The sequence below is a fragment of the Pristiophorus japonicus genome, chromosome 5 (assembly GCF_044704955.1).
Source record: "Pristiophorus japonicus isolate sPriJap1 chromosome 5, sPriJap1.hap1, whole genome shotgun sequence".
Lineage (NCBI taxonomy): Eukaryota > Metazoa > Chordata > Chondrichthyes > Pristiophoridae > Pristiophorus > Pristiophorus japonicus.
This window is the reverse complement of record NC_091981.1, coordinates 83,390,296-83,408,830: the sequence shown is the minus strand read 5'-3', so window position 1 is coordinate 83,408,830 and position 18,535 is coordinate 83,390,296.

Genomic DNA, 18,535 nt, shown 5'->3' with positions numbered 1-18,535 from the left:
ATACTGCAGATGGCCTTGGAGGACATCCTCGAGCAATTCTGGGCCTAGGCCTTCCACCTTATCACAGACCTTCCTTTTTGCTCTTTCTTCCTCTCCCCCTTTCAGTGCTCCTTAATAATCTGTTCTTTTCGAACATTTGCCAGTTCTGGTGAAGGGTCATTGACTTGAAACGTTAACTCTGTTTTTCTCTCCACAGATGCTGCCTAACCTGCTGAGATTTCCAGCATTTTCTGTTTTTATTTTAGGTTCCAGCATCTGCAGTATTTTGCTTTTGAGATAGTGGATGCATTGGCTGGCATCTTCCAAAATTCCATAAATTCTAGAACGGCTCCTGCATATTGGAAGGTAATTAATGTAACCCCGCTATTTTAGAAAGGAGGGAGAGAGAAAACAGGGAACTGCAGACCAGTTAGCCTGACATCAGTCGTAGGGAAAATGCTAGAATCTATTATTAAGGACGTGGAAACAGGGCACTTAGAAAATAATAATCGGATTGGGCAGAGTCAACATGGATTTATGAAAGGGAAATCATGTTTGACAAATCTGTTAGAGTTTTTTGGGGTTGTAACTAGTAGAATAGATAAGGGAGGACCAGTGGATGTGGTGTATTTGGATTTTCAGAAGGCATTCGATAAGATGCCACACAAGGTTATTAAACAAAATTAGGGCTCATCGGATTGGGGGTAATATACTAGCATGGATTGAGGATTGGTTAACGAATAAAAAACAGAGAGTAGGAATAAACGGGTCATTTTTGGGTTGGCAGGCTATAACTAGTGGGGTGCCGCAAGGATCAGTGCTTGGGCCCCAGCTATTCACTGAAAGTTAACATGCAGGTACAACGAGAAATTAAAAAAGCAAATAGTATGTTGGCCTTTATTACAAGACGATTTGAGTATAAGAGTAAAGAAGTCTTTTTGCAATTATATAGGGCTCTGGTGAGACCGCACCTGGAGTATTGTGTACAGTTTTAGTCTCTTACCTCAGGAAGGATAAACTTGCTATAGAGGGAGTGCAACAAAGGTTCACCAGACTGATTACTAAGATGGGGCGATTGTCCTATGAAGAGAGATTGAGTAGACTAGGCCTATATTCTCCAGAGTTTAGAAGAATGAGAGGTGATCTCATTAAAACATACAAAATTCTACAGGGCTTAATAGGGCAGATGCAGGGAGGATGTTTCCTCTGGCTGGGAAGTCTAGAACCAGAGGTCACAGCCCCAGAATAAGTGGTCGGCCATTTAGGACTGAGATGAGGAGAAACTTCTTCACTCAGAGGGTGCTGAATCTTTGGAATTCTCCACTCCAGAGGGCTGTGGAGGTTCACTCTTTGAGTATATTCAAGACAGAGAGCAATAGATTTTTGAATATTAAGTGAATCAAGGGCTATGAGGACAGTGCAGGAAAGTGGAGTTGAGGTAGAAGATCAGCCATGATCTTATTGAATGGCGGAGCAGGCTCGAGGGGCTGAATGGCTTACTCCTGCTCCTAATTCTTATATTCTAATGTTCTTATTGTTTCAGCCCTCCTGCTGACCATGGCTTCTATGGAGGTGAGGCTATGTAACCTCACCTGTCCACCACCACTTAACTCCTACTGCCTACCGTTGTGCGTCATCTTCTCCTGCAAGAGAGACAGAATTGTGTCAGTGAATGTGGTGCAATGTGTTTGGGTGATGTGCCTGTCATGGTTGAATAGCTGGCAGTGTGTGCAAGCTGTGAGATGTGTGGGTATGAGGCTTGCAGCAGTGTTAACTGTGTGAGGGTGATGTGAATCTTAGGTATGATTCTGATTAATTGTTGGTAGGTGAGAGATGGTTGTGCGATGCATTAAGCAATGTGTGAGGCAAGTGGTGCAGTAGGTGGGATATGACATTTGAAGATACATTTAGGAATTTGCCCACTTTTGTGATGTAATTGAACTTTTTGCAGCACTGCATCCAGGTCATCGAGGCTTGATGGCTGGCATTGACCACCATGGCTATCTGATCCCACTGCCTTTGCAAAGTTTGGCTGGAGGGCCACCTGGCCCCCTTGCATAGAGCACATCTCTTCTACTCTCCACCTCCTCCAACAAGGCCTCCAGAGCTGCCTTTGAAATTTTTGGAGCCAGCTCTCTCCCCTGTTGTGCCATTATTACGTCTTCTTCCAGGTCAGAATGTCTTCCACAATGATTTCCAGCCCTGCTCCAGCCATAATGCACCTTCCCTTTAAGAGGTGCAGGCTGGCTTTAAGTAGTGCAGGCTAGCTGTAAGTGGTGTTGGCCTCAGACCTTTGCGTCCTCAGGTGTGTAGCCACTCAACAGTGTGTTTTATGCTGGCTGCACGCTACAATCATGTAAATTAGCAGATGACACAAAGTTGGCATGCTACCTGCATCAGAAGCAACGGGTGCGGGTTAATTCCGCATCGCGAACCCCGTACCTGTTTATGGCCCTGTCCAATTTAGCCCCCAATGTGTGGTGTACTGACAGGCCCTCAAAGCACACTCACCACCATTGCAGAGATTGGAGAAGTCCAACTCAGCATGAGGGGTGTGATGTCGTAGGCCACTGAGATGATGTCTTCTTCGATGGATAAAGTGGCCAGTGCCATGGACCATCATATGCTCCAAACACATGAGTTCATGCACGCATTCAACATCACTGAGCACACTCTGAATGCCAACATGTCTGCCACCTTGAATAGGTTGACAGATACCTTAGCCTTGGCTTGAAAGGGCCACACTGATCTGCACCAGTGTTCTTCAGCACAGTGAAGTGCGGCTGGCCCATGAGAGCGATAATGGTGAAAGGGGACATAGAAACGAGGAATCCACTCAAAGAGATTCCAATTCTCACCCATAGCCCACCTCTCAGTCTGTAGCCCACATGCTGCCTCGATTCGTGATGGCCGAAACTGCCCCTGCAGAGCCCTCACAGGCTTCAAGATCCAAAGGACATTGGCAAAGAGCATCTCAGCAGTCAACAGTCAGGGTTCTGAGTAGCCTGCCTTGATCTCTGCTGAAGCCACTGGGTGTCATGAGCCAGGTCTTCAATGGACATCACTTGTCACCTAACAGCCACCCTGTAAGTCTGCTTGCAGGTCCGAAGAGATCAGGAAGCTTGGACTGCCGCTGGCCGAAAGCCTCAAGGCAACTCCCTGCGAATCTTGCGTACACCTGCATCACGTAGGAATAGCAGAAAAAGGAAGAGATTGGCTTTGTAGCTGCACAACGGTATGCACATGGGTGTCTCAGAACATGTTGTTTTGATAAGTATATATTCTTTATTTACATCACATAAATGTAATTCTTTTTCGGCACTTACCCATCATGTCCATTCTTGGGTGCTGCGTGGTAAATGGCCTTCTAACTTGTTTGATGATGAATGTGAGGACATGAATTGATGGGGACCAATGGAGGATGTTGACAGGAAAGTTGGCTAGTTGCAGGACTGTTTTGTGTCAGTGGCATTGGTGGAGGCAGGAGCAGGAAGAGTTTTGTTTGTATTCCTTAGTGACGTGAGTCCACTGGTGCAGTCCAAGTGAACCTGGCATTCATCAGGGCATCCCTGGCATCCTGGAGAGCAATGTGAGGAGCTGAAGGCGCATTGCTGTCATCACCCTCCTCCTCCTCCTCCTATTCTTCCTCCTCCATCTTTGAATCGTCCAAGGAGGATCTGAGGTCTTTGCCTTGTTCCTCCTGCAAGTTCAAACCTTGCAGCTGTGCAATGTTGTGCAGAGTGCAGAATGCCAAGACAAATCTGGAGACCCTAGCTGGTGCGTACTAAATTGCGCTTCCAGATCTGTCAAGGCACCTGAAGCTTATGTTCAGCATGCCGTTGGTTGTTCGATGATACATCTGCTGATGATATGATATTCATTGTAGTGTTGTTGGGCTTCATTGGTTGGTTTTCTGACAGGAGTCAAAAGGCAAGTTAGCGGTGGGTATCCCTTGGCACCTAGCAGCCACCCTTTAAGTCTGCTTCCAGGTCTGAAGAGATCAGGGAGCTTGAAGTGCTACAGGACAGAAGCATCATGATAGCTGCCTGGGAATCTTGTGCATGCCTGCATAAACATCTTTTTGTGGTGCACACCAGTTGCACATTGATGGAGTGGAAGCCCTTGTGGTTGACGAATACTCCTGTTTGATCTGGCATGCCTGGGTTGCCATGTGTCTGCAGTCGATGGCACCCTGCGCCTGTGGTAAGCCAGCCAGAGCTGCAAAGCCAAGCACCTGTTCATTATTACTGGCATCATTGGTAGCAAAGTTGACATAATTTCCAGCCCTGGCAAACAAGCCATCAGTTACCTGTCTTATACATTTATAGGCAGCTGACTGGCAGATCCTGGATATGTCTCCCTATCAAGCAATGAGTTTCAGAACCCCACCACACTCTGGGTGAAGAAAGTTCTCATCAACTCCCCTCTAATCTTTCTACCAATTACTTTAAATCTATTAGACAAAGGAATTGAATGTAATATCTCCAAGTTTGCAGATGACACTAAGCTAGGTGGCAGTGTGAGCTGTGAGAAGGATGCTAAGAGGCTGCAGAGTGACTTGGACAGGCTAGGTGAGTGGGCAAATGCATAGCAGATGCAGTATAATGTGAATAAGTGTGAGGTTATCCACGTTGGTGGCAAAAACAGGAAGGTATATTATTACCTGAATGGTGACAGATTAGTAAAAGAGGAGGTGCAACGAGACCTGGGTGTCATGGTACATCAGTCATTGAAAGTAGGCATGCAGGTACAGCAGGCAGTTAAGAAAGCAAATGGCATGTTGGCCTTCATAGCGAGAGGATTTGAATATCAGAGCAGGGAGGTCTTGCTGCAGTTGTACAGGGCCTTGGTGAGACCACACCTTTAGTATTGTGTGCAGTTTTGGTCTCCTAATCTGAGGAAGAACATTCTTGCTATTGAGGGAGTGCAGCGAAGGTTCACCAAACTGATCCCGGGATAGCTGGACTGACATATGAAGAAAGATTGGATCGACTAGGCTTATATTCACTGGAATTTAGAAGAATGAGAGGGGATCTCATCGAAGCATATAAAATTCTGAAGGGATTGGACAGGTTAGATGCAGGAAGAATGTCCCCGATGTTGAGGAAGTCCAGAACCAGGAGTCACAGTCTAAGGATAAGGGGTAAACCATATAGGACCGAGATGAGGAGAAACTTTTTCACCCAGAGAGTTGTGAACCTGTGGAATTCACTACCACAGAAAGTTGTTGAGTCCAGTTCGTTGGATATATTCAAAAGGGAGTTAGATGTGGCCCTTACGGCTAAAGGGATCAGGGGGTATGGAGAGAAGGCAGCAGTGGGGTACTGAAGTTGCATAATCAGCCATGATCATATTGAATGGTGGTGTAGGCTCGAAGAGCGAATGGCCTGCTCCTGCACCTATTTTCTATGTTTCTATGTTTCTATGTCCCCTGGTTATTGACGTCTCTGCTAGGAGAAATAGGTCCTTCCGATAGACTCTATCTAGACCTCTCATAATTTTATAAACCTCAATCAAGTCTCCCCTCAGCCTCCTGCATTCCAAAAAAAACAAACCCAACCTATCCAATCTTTCCTTATAGCTAAAATTCTCCAATCCTGGCAACGTCCTCGTAAATCCCCTCTGTACCGTCCCTATTGCAATCACATCTTTCCTGTAATATGGTAACCTGAACTGTACGCAGTACTCTAGCTGTGGCCTAACTAGTGTTCTTTACAGTTCAAGCATAACCTCCCTGCTCTTATATTCTATGTCTCGGCTAACAAAGGAAAGTATCTTATATGCCTTCTTATCCACCTTATGTACCTGTCCTGCTGCCTTCAGGGATATGTGGACATACATTCCAAAGTTCCTCTGTTCCTCTACACATCTCAGTATCCTACCATTTATTGTGTATTTCCTTGCACTCCCCAAATGCATTACCTCACACTTCCCCAGTTCCATTTGATACTTTTCCGCCCACCTGACCAGTCCATTAATATCTCCTTGCAGTCTACAGTTTTCTTTCTCACTATCAACCACATGGGCAATTTTTGTACCACCTGCAAACCTCTTAATTCTACCCCCTACATTGAAGTCTAAATCATTGATGTATACCACAAAAAGCAAGGTGTTAGTACTGAATCCTGCGGAACCCCACTGGAAACAGCGTTCCAGTCGCACAAACACCCATCGACCATTACCTTTTGCTTCCTGCCACTGAGCCAATTTTAGATCCAAGTTGCCACTTTCCATTGGATCCTTTTACTTTTATTTCCCTTTTACTTTTCTGTCCAGTCTGTCATGTGGGATCTTGACAAAAGCCTTGCTAACATCTATGTCGACTACATCAAATGCACCACCCTCATCAACCCTCCTTGTTACCTCCTCACTGTCCTCCAATGACTATGTTATCCGCCACAGACCAGGCACGGAGAACTGTGCTGATGCCCTCAGTCGGCTACCATTTCCCACTACCGGGGTGGAAATGACGCAGTCTGCAGACTTGCTTCTGGTCATGGATGCTTTTGAGATTAAGGGGTCATCTGTCACTGCTCACCAGATCAGGACCTGTACCAGCCAGGATCCTGTGCTATCACTTGTAAAAAGTTGCATCCTCAATGGAAGCTGGTCGGCCGTTCCCGGGGAAATGCAAGATGAAATTTAGCAGTTTCACCGACGCAAAGATGAAATGTCCATCCAATCGGATTGTCTCTTATGGTGTAATAGCGTGGTTTTGCCAAAAAAAGGCAGGGACATGTTTATACGCAACCTACACAGTACCCACCATGGCATAGTCATGTTGAAGACGATAGCCAGGTCGCATGTTTGGGGGCCTGGCATTGACTCGGACTTAGAGTCATGCGTACACCAGTGCAACACGTGCTCACAATTGAGCAATGCACCAAGGGAGGCTCCATTGAGTCTGTGGTCATGGCCCTCCAAACCATGGTCCAGGATCCCCGTAGAATTTGCTGGCCCTTTCTCGGAAAGATGTTTTTAGTTGTAGTGGACCCTTATTCTAAATAAATTGAATGTGCAATCATGTCATCCAGCACATCCACTGCTACCATTGAAAGCCTCCGGGCTATGTTCGCCACCCATGGCTTGCCCGACGTCCTTGTCGGTGACAATGGACCGTGTTTCACCAGCTCGGAATTCAACGTGTTTATGATCCGCAATGGCATCAAGCATGTCAGGTCAGCCCCGTTTAATCCTGCATCCAATGGTCAAGCAGAACGGGCAGTCCAAACTATCAAGCAGAGCTTGAAACGCGTGACGGAAGGCTCTTTACAGACCTGCTTATCTCGGGTTCTGTTCAGCTATCGGATGCGACCCCACTCGCTCACTGGGGTTCTCCTTGCAGAATTGTTAATGAACAAAGCACTCAAAACCAGGCTCTCCCTAGTCCATCTGGATCTAAATGATCATGTGAAAACCCGGCGTCACTGGCAAAACATGTACCACGATCGCGCGGCTGTATTGCGTGACATTGATGTTAACGACACTGTGTTTGTCCTTAATTACGGTCATGGTCCTAAATAGGTTGCTGACACTGTCTTGGCCAAGGAGGGGAATAGTGTGTTTGTAGTCAAACTATTGAATGGACAAACGTGCAGAAAGCATTTGGATCAGACCGAACTGCGGTTCATTGACAACCAGGAACAACCTGAAGAGGACATCACCATGATCGATCCACCAACGCACACCCAACCAGCAATCGATCTCGCTGTCAATCAAGAGGATGAACCCACCATTCCCAATAGTCCTGTCAGACCAGCTGCACCGGAGTGCAGCAATGGTCCGACCAACTCACCCATGCCAGAGTTTGAACTCAGATGATCAACCAGGGAGCAGAGGGCCCCGGATCGTCTCAACTTGTAAATAATTTGTATCAAAGACTTTGGAGGGGAGGGGGGGGAAGTGATGTTATGTATGTAAACGTTGTAACTGTGTAAGACTTGCCACCTGAGGGCGCAACTGTTGGAGGCCCAAGGGTCACCTGCACACTTTGTGCAAGGGTGTATAAAAGGTTGTCTGCTATGTTGCTTAGGCACTCTGGAGTTGTATTAAAGAGACTAAGGTCACATCAGTTTTAGCTCACAGTACTCAGTCTTGTGGAGTTCTTCCACACTTAACAGCAAGTATCTTTATTGCACTGCTTGTGGGCCAGGAGGAGCAGGACTGCTCCCCCAATCCTCACCCCGGCAAACCAAGCTTATCTTTCAAACACCCAAGAATTGGGCGCTTCCCCCGCCCCCCACAAACTTCATTGCCGCCCCCCCCCCCACCCCCCATCCCGTGATTTTCAATTCCTCCGCGATGGACGATCTCTGTGATGTTCGATCCCACCTGATATCCGATCTCCCCGCAATGTTGGACTTACTTGCCATCTGCTCCCTGCCTGCTTTCCATTGTGACAGACAGCCAGCCTGCCTTACTTAAGTTTTTCGAATGCAAAACAAAAGCTACACCAGGTATATAATGAGAAGTGTCTTTTGAAAACACACATACACCCACAAAAACATTCAATATTAATTTTATCTCAGTAAAGCTTCTGAAATTTGACCTCTAGCTTTTCTTCAAATAACTTTAAAGAACTTCCGAGCAGCAACTGCTAGAAGCTAAAAAGAAAATATTCCAGCAATAGAGCTGAGAACAGTATTGATTCATCCTGGGACAGTCGGTAGACTGCACTTGCTCGGACTGTACAATACAAATTCAGCTCACAATTCACAGTTCTAGGCAAAAATATTAGATCCAATCCCAGCATTTTGGGAGAGGTAGAGACCTTCAAGCAAAAACTTTAATGAAGTCATTAAAAGGCAATTCATTACATAAATTTAATAATGATATTGTGAAATGTGCAAATTTAAATTTTTATATTTTGTTTAAGCCTTTATTTTGGACATGAGAAGTTTCTGTTACTAAGAAAAAAATGACGGATTAAGAAAATGGAGAAAGCATTTTGAGAAAATTGTGGAGACCTGATGACCAGATTGCATGACCCAGTGGCCAGATGAGTCTACATAAGCATTTTCCATTAAAAATATGGAATTTGAAATTTATAATATTAAAACCTTTCACAAAAAATACAACAACAACAATAAAATAGACACAGGCAGGAAGTGTACGCAGACTTTAGGGCCTAGAAATTTCCTACCGAAAGGGCCGAATGGCCTACTCCTGCACCTATTTTCTATGTTCCTATGTTTCTATGTTTACCTTACCGCCACAAGTTACTGTCGGTTTCCTGAAAAAAATGGCAGCAACTCTGGCCCCGGAGATGCAAATATGGAGTGCGTGACATCAGTTAGTGTGCATTAACTTAATTTCATAGTCTGTGAACTTGTACATTTGTGCTGAGTTTAGTGCTGGGTCCTAAAAAGTGAGAGTGCAACAGACTGACAGAGACTATGTCAAAATTTCTTAAAGGGTCACACACATCTTTCAGGTAAGTTTGCATTTCAGCTTTTGGACTGGGTTTTTAAAATTTTATTGAAGTAGTAACATTACATATTAAAAGTTTTTAAAGTGTGCAGGGAGTGCAGGTAGTGCTGCTGGATGCTTACAATGCCTCGGATGATAAAGTAAAGCCATTGAGAAGACAAAAATTTCTGGAAATACTCAGCGGGTCAAGCAGCATCCGTTAAGATAGAAACAGAGTTAACGGGCTGGATTTTCGGCTTTTTGCGTTTTCGCCCGTTTCCGAGCGCAATTCGCGGCGGAACGAAAAATTTAGCACCGGGATAATGTTAGCACCAGAGCGAGGGATTTTCACCGAATGAAAGTTCACGAGGAGAGTTTGCGTTAACTCCAGCGTTGCACCACAGACTTTGTGCACCGGAGCTGGAAGTTCTGCTGCTGATGCAATCTGCCGTTCTGTGCGTGTGCAATTTTCTTTTTTTCCTCCCCGCTTCTAGTCTTGTCTCCTGTCTCAAACGCTAATGCAGGGCACGGCCACTTCCTGCATGTGCATGCGCAGTGCAACCGGGGTTGAATCAGCCATTTCGCATTTTGAATTTGATCATGGAGGACGACGATTCTAGACAGCATGCCAGGCGATTCAGCCACGAGGCTAATGAAGCTCTAGTGGGGGCTATGAAAGAAGATGGCAGGAGTTGCATCTTTGGGGTGGTCTAGGCTACTGCCATCCATATTCAAGAGGATTTGGAGAGAAATTGCTGAGGAGGTTTCTGCCTCGGACACTGTGGTCAGGACTGACACACAATGCTGAAAGATATTTAACAATCTCACCAGAGTCGTCAGAGTGAATACCATTTTCATTCATGCACTCCTTCATTACTTCAAGGATAAATCTGACACACGATTTGTTCGCATGCTGTTGGTGCCTCTCAGCACTCTGTGGGTTGCCTCCCAAAAAAGAATGACACACAGGTAGGCCTATTTGCCATGAATGATCTTTACACATTATTAAGATTGCTTTCTGAAATCTCATAAGATTTCTCCCCACTTCAATGTCCTCCTGATGAACCACGTGCAACTTTCAGGGCCATTAAACATTCAGACAGTATGGTATAAGTGCTTTGGTGGCTATCTGTGCCACAAGAGCAGATGGACCCTCTTGTAACCATTCCCATTTTCATCTTTGCAGGCAAAGAAATCACACAATCGGGGCGAGCAGGTGAGGACAGGCGGCGGTCTGCCTCAGACCCTGCCACTCACGTACATTGAGGACAGAGTGGCAGGCCTCATCAGCGTCACAGGCCGGGCAGCTGCCACGGGGGTGGTGCTGACCCTCACTCGGAAACTGAGAGAAGTCCTGCACGCTCCCTGGGCTGGGTTGGGGCAATGTCCTGCATCGTTTTCCGCTTGGTGAACGGTGGCTGGTGATTGCCGCGGGGGTCGGTGCTAGAGCCTCGGCTACTTACAATCTATATTAATGACGTGGATGAAGGGACCGAGTGTAATGTAGCCAAGTTTGCTGATGATACAAAGGTGGATGGGAAAGCAAGTTGTGAGGAGGACACAAAAACTCTGCATAGGGATATAGACAGGCTAAGTGAGTGTGCAAAAATATGGCAGATGGAGTATAATGTGGGAACGTGTGAGGTTATCCACTTTGGCAGAAAAAAATAAAACAGCAAATTATTATTTAAATGGAGAGAAAGTGCAAAATGCTGCAGTTCAGAGGGACCTGGGGGTCCTTGTGCATGAAACACAAAAAGCTAGTATGCAGGTACAGCAAGTAATCAAGAAGGCAAATGGAATGTTTGCCACAAATGAGGGGGTTGACTTGTGAAGAACGGATGAGTAAGTTGGATCTATACTCATTGGAGTTTAGAAGAATGAGAGGTGATTTTATTGAAACATGTAAGATACTGAGGCAGCTCAACAGGCAAGTGCAGAGAGGATGTTTCCACTCGTGGGGGAATCCAGAATTAGGGGGCATAGTTTAAGAATAAGGGATCGTCCATTTAGAACTGAGATGAGGAGGAATTTCTTCTCTCAAAGAGACGTAAATCTGTGGAACTCTCTGCCCCAGAGATCTGTGGAGGCACAGTGATTGAACATATTTAAGGTGGAGATAGACAGATTTCTGATCGACAAGGGAGTGAAGGGTTACGGGGAGTGGCTTGGGAAGTGGAGCTGAGGCCAAGATTAGGTCAGCCATGATCTTATTAAATGATGGAGCAGGCTCGAGAGGCCTAATGGCCTACTCCTGTTCAAAGTTCTTATCGGCTAAATTTTCCACGTTTTTTGCATGCTTAACGCCCACTTAACGTCCATTTTACCACTGAAATGACGTGTAACGCCCATATATCGCCCATTTAGCCACAAAATGGAAACTGACGGGCATTTTTCGGAAACTTATCGGCGAGCGTTACTTTCCCCATTTGCGTAACGCAGGGAAAAAAATAATACCGTCCGCCCACTTTTTTTGGGCGTAATCATCAGAATGGGCGAAATCAACGACCATTATGTCAGCCAGCATTGCTTTCTGCATGGAATTAACGCTGAGATTCAATAATATCGCCCGCCCATTTTATTTTGTCGTAAAGAGCACATTTGGCGAAACTAACGCCCAGGAGATCGGCCACCATCACTTTCATCACCTCGCACACATATCGGCTACAATATGGCTCACCCAAAAAAACGCCCGGAAAAAGTGGAACTGTTCTGAACTAACGCCAGCGATGTGGCTGGCATTTTTTAAATTGCAGTTCGCTTCATTCAAAAGGCTGCTTCAATTTTGGGGGAGTTTGCATTGACTCTGGAGTTCTTCTCAGGTGAAGTGACCATCTCAACAGACATATTTTCAGACTCTGGACTATTGGGGGTTTATTCTAGGTGTATTTTAGTGAGGAAATTATTGCTTCTGATCAATTGCTATTATACTTTCATTGCAATGGGACCAGCCATTTCTCAGCCTGCATCGATTATCATGCAGATGCTGCAGAGTGCAGATGGCTCAATGTGTGATGCACATCATTATGTCCCCAGTTTAAGACATGCAAGAATGAGGAGGAGGGCCAGACCATACACACCCCGCACTTAGAGAAAAGAGGTCTTACCTCGACGTCTCTGACCACATCTGTCTTCGGAGACTGCGCTTCCATAAGATGGTGATCAATGAAATATATGAGCTCATCAGGCTACATATGCAGCCTGCTATCAGGACATCAGTGTCGGTCGAGGTCAAGGTCACTGCGGCACTGTCTTTCTTCGCATCCGGTTCCTTTCGGGCCCCCACGGTTGAGATTTGCCCTCTATCTCACTATGCAACCCATTGCTGCATTAGACAAGTCACGGAGGCCCTATACACAAGAAGGATGGACTTTAACAGCTTACCCAATGAACACAGAGGTTCAGACTGATAGGGCTGGAGCATTCTACTGCATTGCTAAGTTCCCCTGGGTGCAGGGAGCTATACAGAGCACTCACATCGCCATGCGGCCACCTCCTCAGGACCCACAACGTTTTTGTAACAGAAAAGGATTTCACTTCCTGAAGGTCCAACTAGTTGTCGACCACAACCAGATCATCATGACAGTGAATGCCATATGTCCGGGCACCCTCGATGAGGCTCACATCCTGCGTGAGAGTGCTGTCTCTGTCAATCTTTAAGAGTCAGCCATATGGACAATGCTGGATGCTTGGTGATGCCTAGCCACCTGGCTGATGACCCCCCCTGCGTGACATCCACACCGAGGCAGAGAAGCGATACAACCAGAGCCACAGAGACACACGCAATGTGGTCTACAAAACAATAACTGTGCTTAAGCAGCGCTTCAGATGTCTGGATCACTCAGGAGGGGAGCTACAATACAACCCTGAGCAAGTAAGTAAATTCGTGGTTGTGTGCTCCATGTTGCACAATCTGGCTATCAGGAGGGGCCAAGAATTGTCAGAAGGGTCTGATGCTCCACCTCAGGAGAGCGAGGAAGAGGTCTACAAGGGGCTGGACGCTGACCTAGGGCCAGACAATCAGCCTGGCTATGCAACCATGCCCACGACCCCCTCCAGACCGCAGGAAAGGGCCTGTGGTAGCTACATAGCTGCAAGATTCTTACGCGAGGAGCTGATATCTGAACGATTTGCCTGAAAGAACGTTGATGTGAGTGACAACGCTGACACACCGCTGTGTGTGTGCAGCTCAGACATCAATGGCGCTCATCACCTTGGAGCCAGTTAAAGTTTACGTTGATTGAAGTTAAGTTTTATTTACCATTTCATGTTAAGGAATCTGCAGTGTGTTACAATCCAGCTATCTGAGTCAAGGCGCAACAAGGATATGTGCAATAAAAAATGTTTTATACCAACATTGGTCTGAAATCATAAGTTTCACAGGCAAAACACCAACCCCCACCCACACCCCATTTTTTCCACCATTGACATGAATCAAATGTTCAGCATGTCCAGCAACACAGAATACAAAGGCAAAGCAGGAGGGTGGATCCCTCCCCCCATACATTACAACAAATTGCATACACCCAGATGGAGATATAACACAGCCATCACCTGCGGACATGCACCTCACTTTCCTTCCCCACTCCCCTTCTTCTCCCCACCTCTACCCCTTCCCCTCCCCGTTCTATGGTGCTTGGCCGAGGAGCTACTCAGGTGGTGCCTCATTTGGGGGGTTGAAGTTAGAGTCAGTGGTTGTACGGGTACAGGAGCGGGGGGTGCCGAGGGGGCAACATTCTCTGATGCAGAAGCAGGATCTTGGTCCTTGCTCTCATCTGTCATTCGCAATGATGGTGCAAATCTAGGGGTGGAGTGCCAAGCTCTGGGGCCACTGGGAGGCATCCAGAGCCTCCACCATCCGTGGAATGTACTCAGTCATGGTGGCCAGCTGACGAAATATGCCCTGAAAGCTTCGATGAGATCGTCACCAATGCTTACAGTCCTCCTGGACAGCTGTCATGTGGCCGCTCTCATGTGGCGCTCGTGGACCAGACCTGCCACATCCACGAGGAGCCTGGCGATGCAGGTTCCTCGAAGTCGGCACTCTCATCCGTGGAGAACAGACCCAGCAGATTGATGGGTGAGAATCGGAGCTCCTTAGCACCAGATGTAGGATTGTCTGGAGAGTCGGGCCCCGCACTCCCACCTTCTGGCCTCTGTGATCTTGCCTGGGGCTGCGCTGCTGGCTGAACTGCAAAACACAAATGAGGTTATTAGAGGAAAAGGGTCACAAGGTGAGTCCCGTGCTACACACAACATATGCACGACAAAAGCACCACCATTATCAAAATCATCACAGACATCACATTTCATGATCATCAACACATTGTGGATTGCAATGATTTTCATTTGGTCACCATTATTTTGAGGACAATTTTAGAAATCTTCTATCATATATGATTGTTCAGATATGAGTGGATGTGAAATCTATTGACTTTACATCACGCAATGGTGTAAGCTTTACCCACGTGGCATCACTTCAGGGTCTGCAGCTGCTTCCGTGGCTGTCTGGGTGTCCTTCCCCATGAGTGCGAGCACCCGCTCCTCCATGTCAGTGATGTCGCTGGGGACTGGTGGCCCCCCACCCGTTCGCCTCTGCACCGACCTAATCGTTGATAGCTTCTTCTATAAAAGATGACAGGACGACATGGCATGAGACCATTGCATAATATCATTGTCACAGAGACTGATACAACACATAACCTACACATATAATCATGCTTATTATGATAATTATCATTCTTTACCTAAAGACGTGCAGCGTGACCGCAGGCTTTGAGTAAAACATTCCCGGTAAAAGTGGAAGAACTCACATCTGCTGATAGTCACTCATGACTATTATAAATCAAATTATATAAATACATAAGTACAGGTAAATAAATGTAATACTTACTCTTGCGGATCCCACAAGGTCGTTCCATCATTTGCGGCATTGGTTGCTCTCACGCATCTCGTTGGTCGTTGATGAGACCACCTCTGCTATCTCGGTCCATATCCTCTGGTAGGCCTTTGGTGTGGGCTTCTCATGCCCTTCCTGTGTCAAATCACCCCAGCATAACTCGTCCTCCTTCTGGAGGGAGGCATCTGCCTCTTCCGAGAACCTCATCGCTCTTTTGAGCCCTCCAATGTGCTCCTCTCACACCTCACTGCTCTCTCCAGCATCAGTCTCCACAGCGTGCTGTGTTGCCTCCTCCTCTCCCTCCATTATAGGCCAGATTCGGGCAAATATGTGGCTGGGAGCAGCTAATTTTTGTTTCCCTATTTGCTCTAACGCTCTAAAGTCTCCCTCCTTCCTCCCAAAGCAGCCACACCACACCCAGATACGCCTTCAGTCCCTCTCAGTTCCCTCTCTCTCTGTCTCCTCTTCTGCGCATGTCATGATGACCCTTGGCCTCCTGAATCATGGGAATCGAGTGTTGCCATGCCATTGCTAAGGGTGGCGACACTTTACGGCAGAAGGTCAGCGAGATTTAACGCTACCGCCTATTTCAAATCGCTTGCGGTAACACCCAATTTCAAAAATGGAGACTAAGTGCTTTGAGAATGGGCGAGAAGCCGGCGATCTGAAAACCCATTTTTATCTCCCACACCGGAAATAACGCCCATTTTTGGGCAATAAGCACAAAAGTGTAAAATCTAGCCCCATGTTCTTATGTTCTTATGGGCCCAGAAAGGGGGAACACTGAAAAATAAAATTATTCACAATAAACAAAAAACAACATAACACCTTCAGGGGACACATACAGGTAAAACCCTGAAATAAATAACATTAAAAAATGTTCACTAATCTTTTTTTGCAGGTCTTCTTACTTACCGTTGGGGTTAGACCTGCCTCCACGCAGCGGTCCTTCTCCCTACTGCTGCTGACTTCCGTCGGCTCCAGCTTGGCGGGCGGGACGTCACATACGCGACTTGGCCACCAGAAGCTCTCAGAGGGTGTCAGCGGGTGGTTCCCCGCGGTACTCCCCTCCCGTCGGATGCAGATCTGGTGGAATCTGTCACCCAGAGGAGAGCGGCTAAAAAACTCAGCGGTAGCCGGCGGCAGTGGTCGATAAGGCCACCAATTTTGGGCCCTCTGCCTTTGACGTGAGTGTCCTTGACTCCATTTCAAAGCATCCTACCCCCCTGCCCCGACCACCTCGGTACAGTCCCAGCCTGGCATAAGGTTGAAAAGTCCATCCGACAACTGAAAAACAAGATGGCCTCCGATGGAATTCCCGCCAAAATACTAAAGAATAGCAGAGAAGCACTCTTGGCGGAAATCCATGACCTTGTCTCTCATATCTGGAAGGACAAGAACATGTCAGGGGATCTCAGAGACACCGTAATATTGACCATCTTCAAGAAAGGCAACAAGTCCGATTGCGGTAATTACAGAGGAGTTTCCCTGCTGTCTGCCACAGGGAAAACCATCGCAACAATCCTCCTCAATCGTCTCCTCCCAATGGCTGAAGAGCTCATCCCAGAGTCGCAATACGGATTCTGCCCATTAAGGGGCACGACGGACATGATTTTTACCGCGCGACAAATCCAAGAAAAGTGTAGGGAGCAGCATCAGCCTCTGTACCTGGCTTTCTTTGACCTCACAAATGTCTTCGACTCTGTCAACCGTGAGGAATTATGGAGTGTCCTTCCTAAATTTGGCTGTCCTCAAAGATTTGTCACCATGCTCCGCCTGCTTCACAGTGACATGCAAGATGTGATTCTTACCAATGGATCCACCACAAACCCATACAAGTGTAGACCAGGGTCAAGCAAGACTGTGTCATTGCACCAACATTCTTCTCATTCTTCCTCATTGCAATGCTTCATCTTGCCTTGAACAAGCTCCCCGCTGGTGTGGAGTTAATCTACAGGACAAGAGGGAAATTGGTCAACCTTTGTCACCTCCAATCCGGACCCAAGGTTGTTCCAACATCTGTCATTGAATTATGATAAGCAAACAATACTTGTGTTTGTGCACACTTGGAGGCCGAACGCCAAAACATCTTTGACACCTTCACTGAAGCATACGAGCATCTGGGCCTTGCATTAAACATCCATAAGACAAAGGTTCTCTACAAACCTGCCCCTGCCACAATTATCAAGATCCATGAAGAGAACTTAGACAATGTGAACTACTTCTACAATGCGAGTCTACTATCAGCAAGGACAGACATCAATGACAAAGTCCAACACTGCCTTCAGTGTGTCAGTGTAACCTTTGGTCGCCTGAGGAAAAGAGTGTTCGAAGACCAGGTTTAGTGAGTTGGTCACACCGCAGGTAAAGGTTACACAGACAGATAGGGAATGGATGACCATCAGGCAGAGCACTGGAAGGAAGGTAGTGCGGGGGTCCTCTGTGGTCATCTCCCTCCAAAACAGATACACCACCTTTGGTACTGTTGGGGGAGGTGACTCATCAGGGGAAGGCAGCAGGAGCCAAATCCCTGGCACCATGGTTGTCTCTGCTGCACAGGAGGCCAGGAAAATGAATGGGAGAGCTATAGTCCATAGGCAATAGAGATTCTATTGTAAGGGGAATAGATAGGCATTCCTGCGGCTGCAAACGAGACTCCAGGATGGTATGTTGCCTCACTGGTGCAAGGGTCAAGGATGTCTCGGAGTGGCTGCAGCGCATTCTGGAGGTGGAGGGTGAACAGCCAGCTGTCGTGGTACATGTAGGTACCAACGATATAGGTAAAAAACAGGATGAGGTCCTACAAGCTGAATTTAGGGAGCTGGAGTTAAATTAAAATTAGGACCTCAAAGGTAGTAATCTCAGGATTGCTACAAGTGCCACGTGCTAGTCAGAGTAGGAATTGTAGGATAGCTCAGATGAATACGTGGCTTAAGGAATGGTGCAAGGGGGAGGGATTCAAATTCCTGGGACATTGGAACTGGTTCTGGGGAGGTGGGACTAGTACAAACCGGATGGTCTGCACCTGGGCAGGACCGGAACCGATGTTCTAGGAGGAGTGTTTGCTAGTTTGTTGGGGAAGGTTTAAACTAAAAAGGCAGGGGGATGGGAATCTATGCAGGGAGACAGAGGGAAGTAAAAAAGGGGCAGAAGCAAAAGGTAGGAAGGAGAAAAGCAAGAGTGGAGGGCAGAGAAATCAAGAGCAAAAATCAAAATTGACCATATTACAACATAATTCTAAAAGGACAA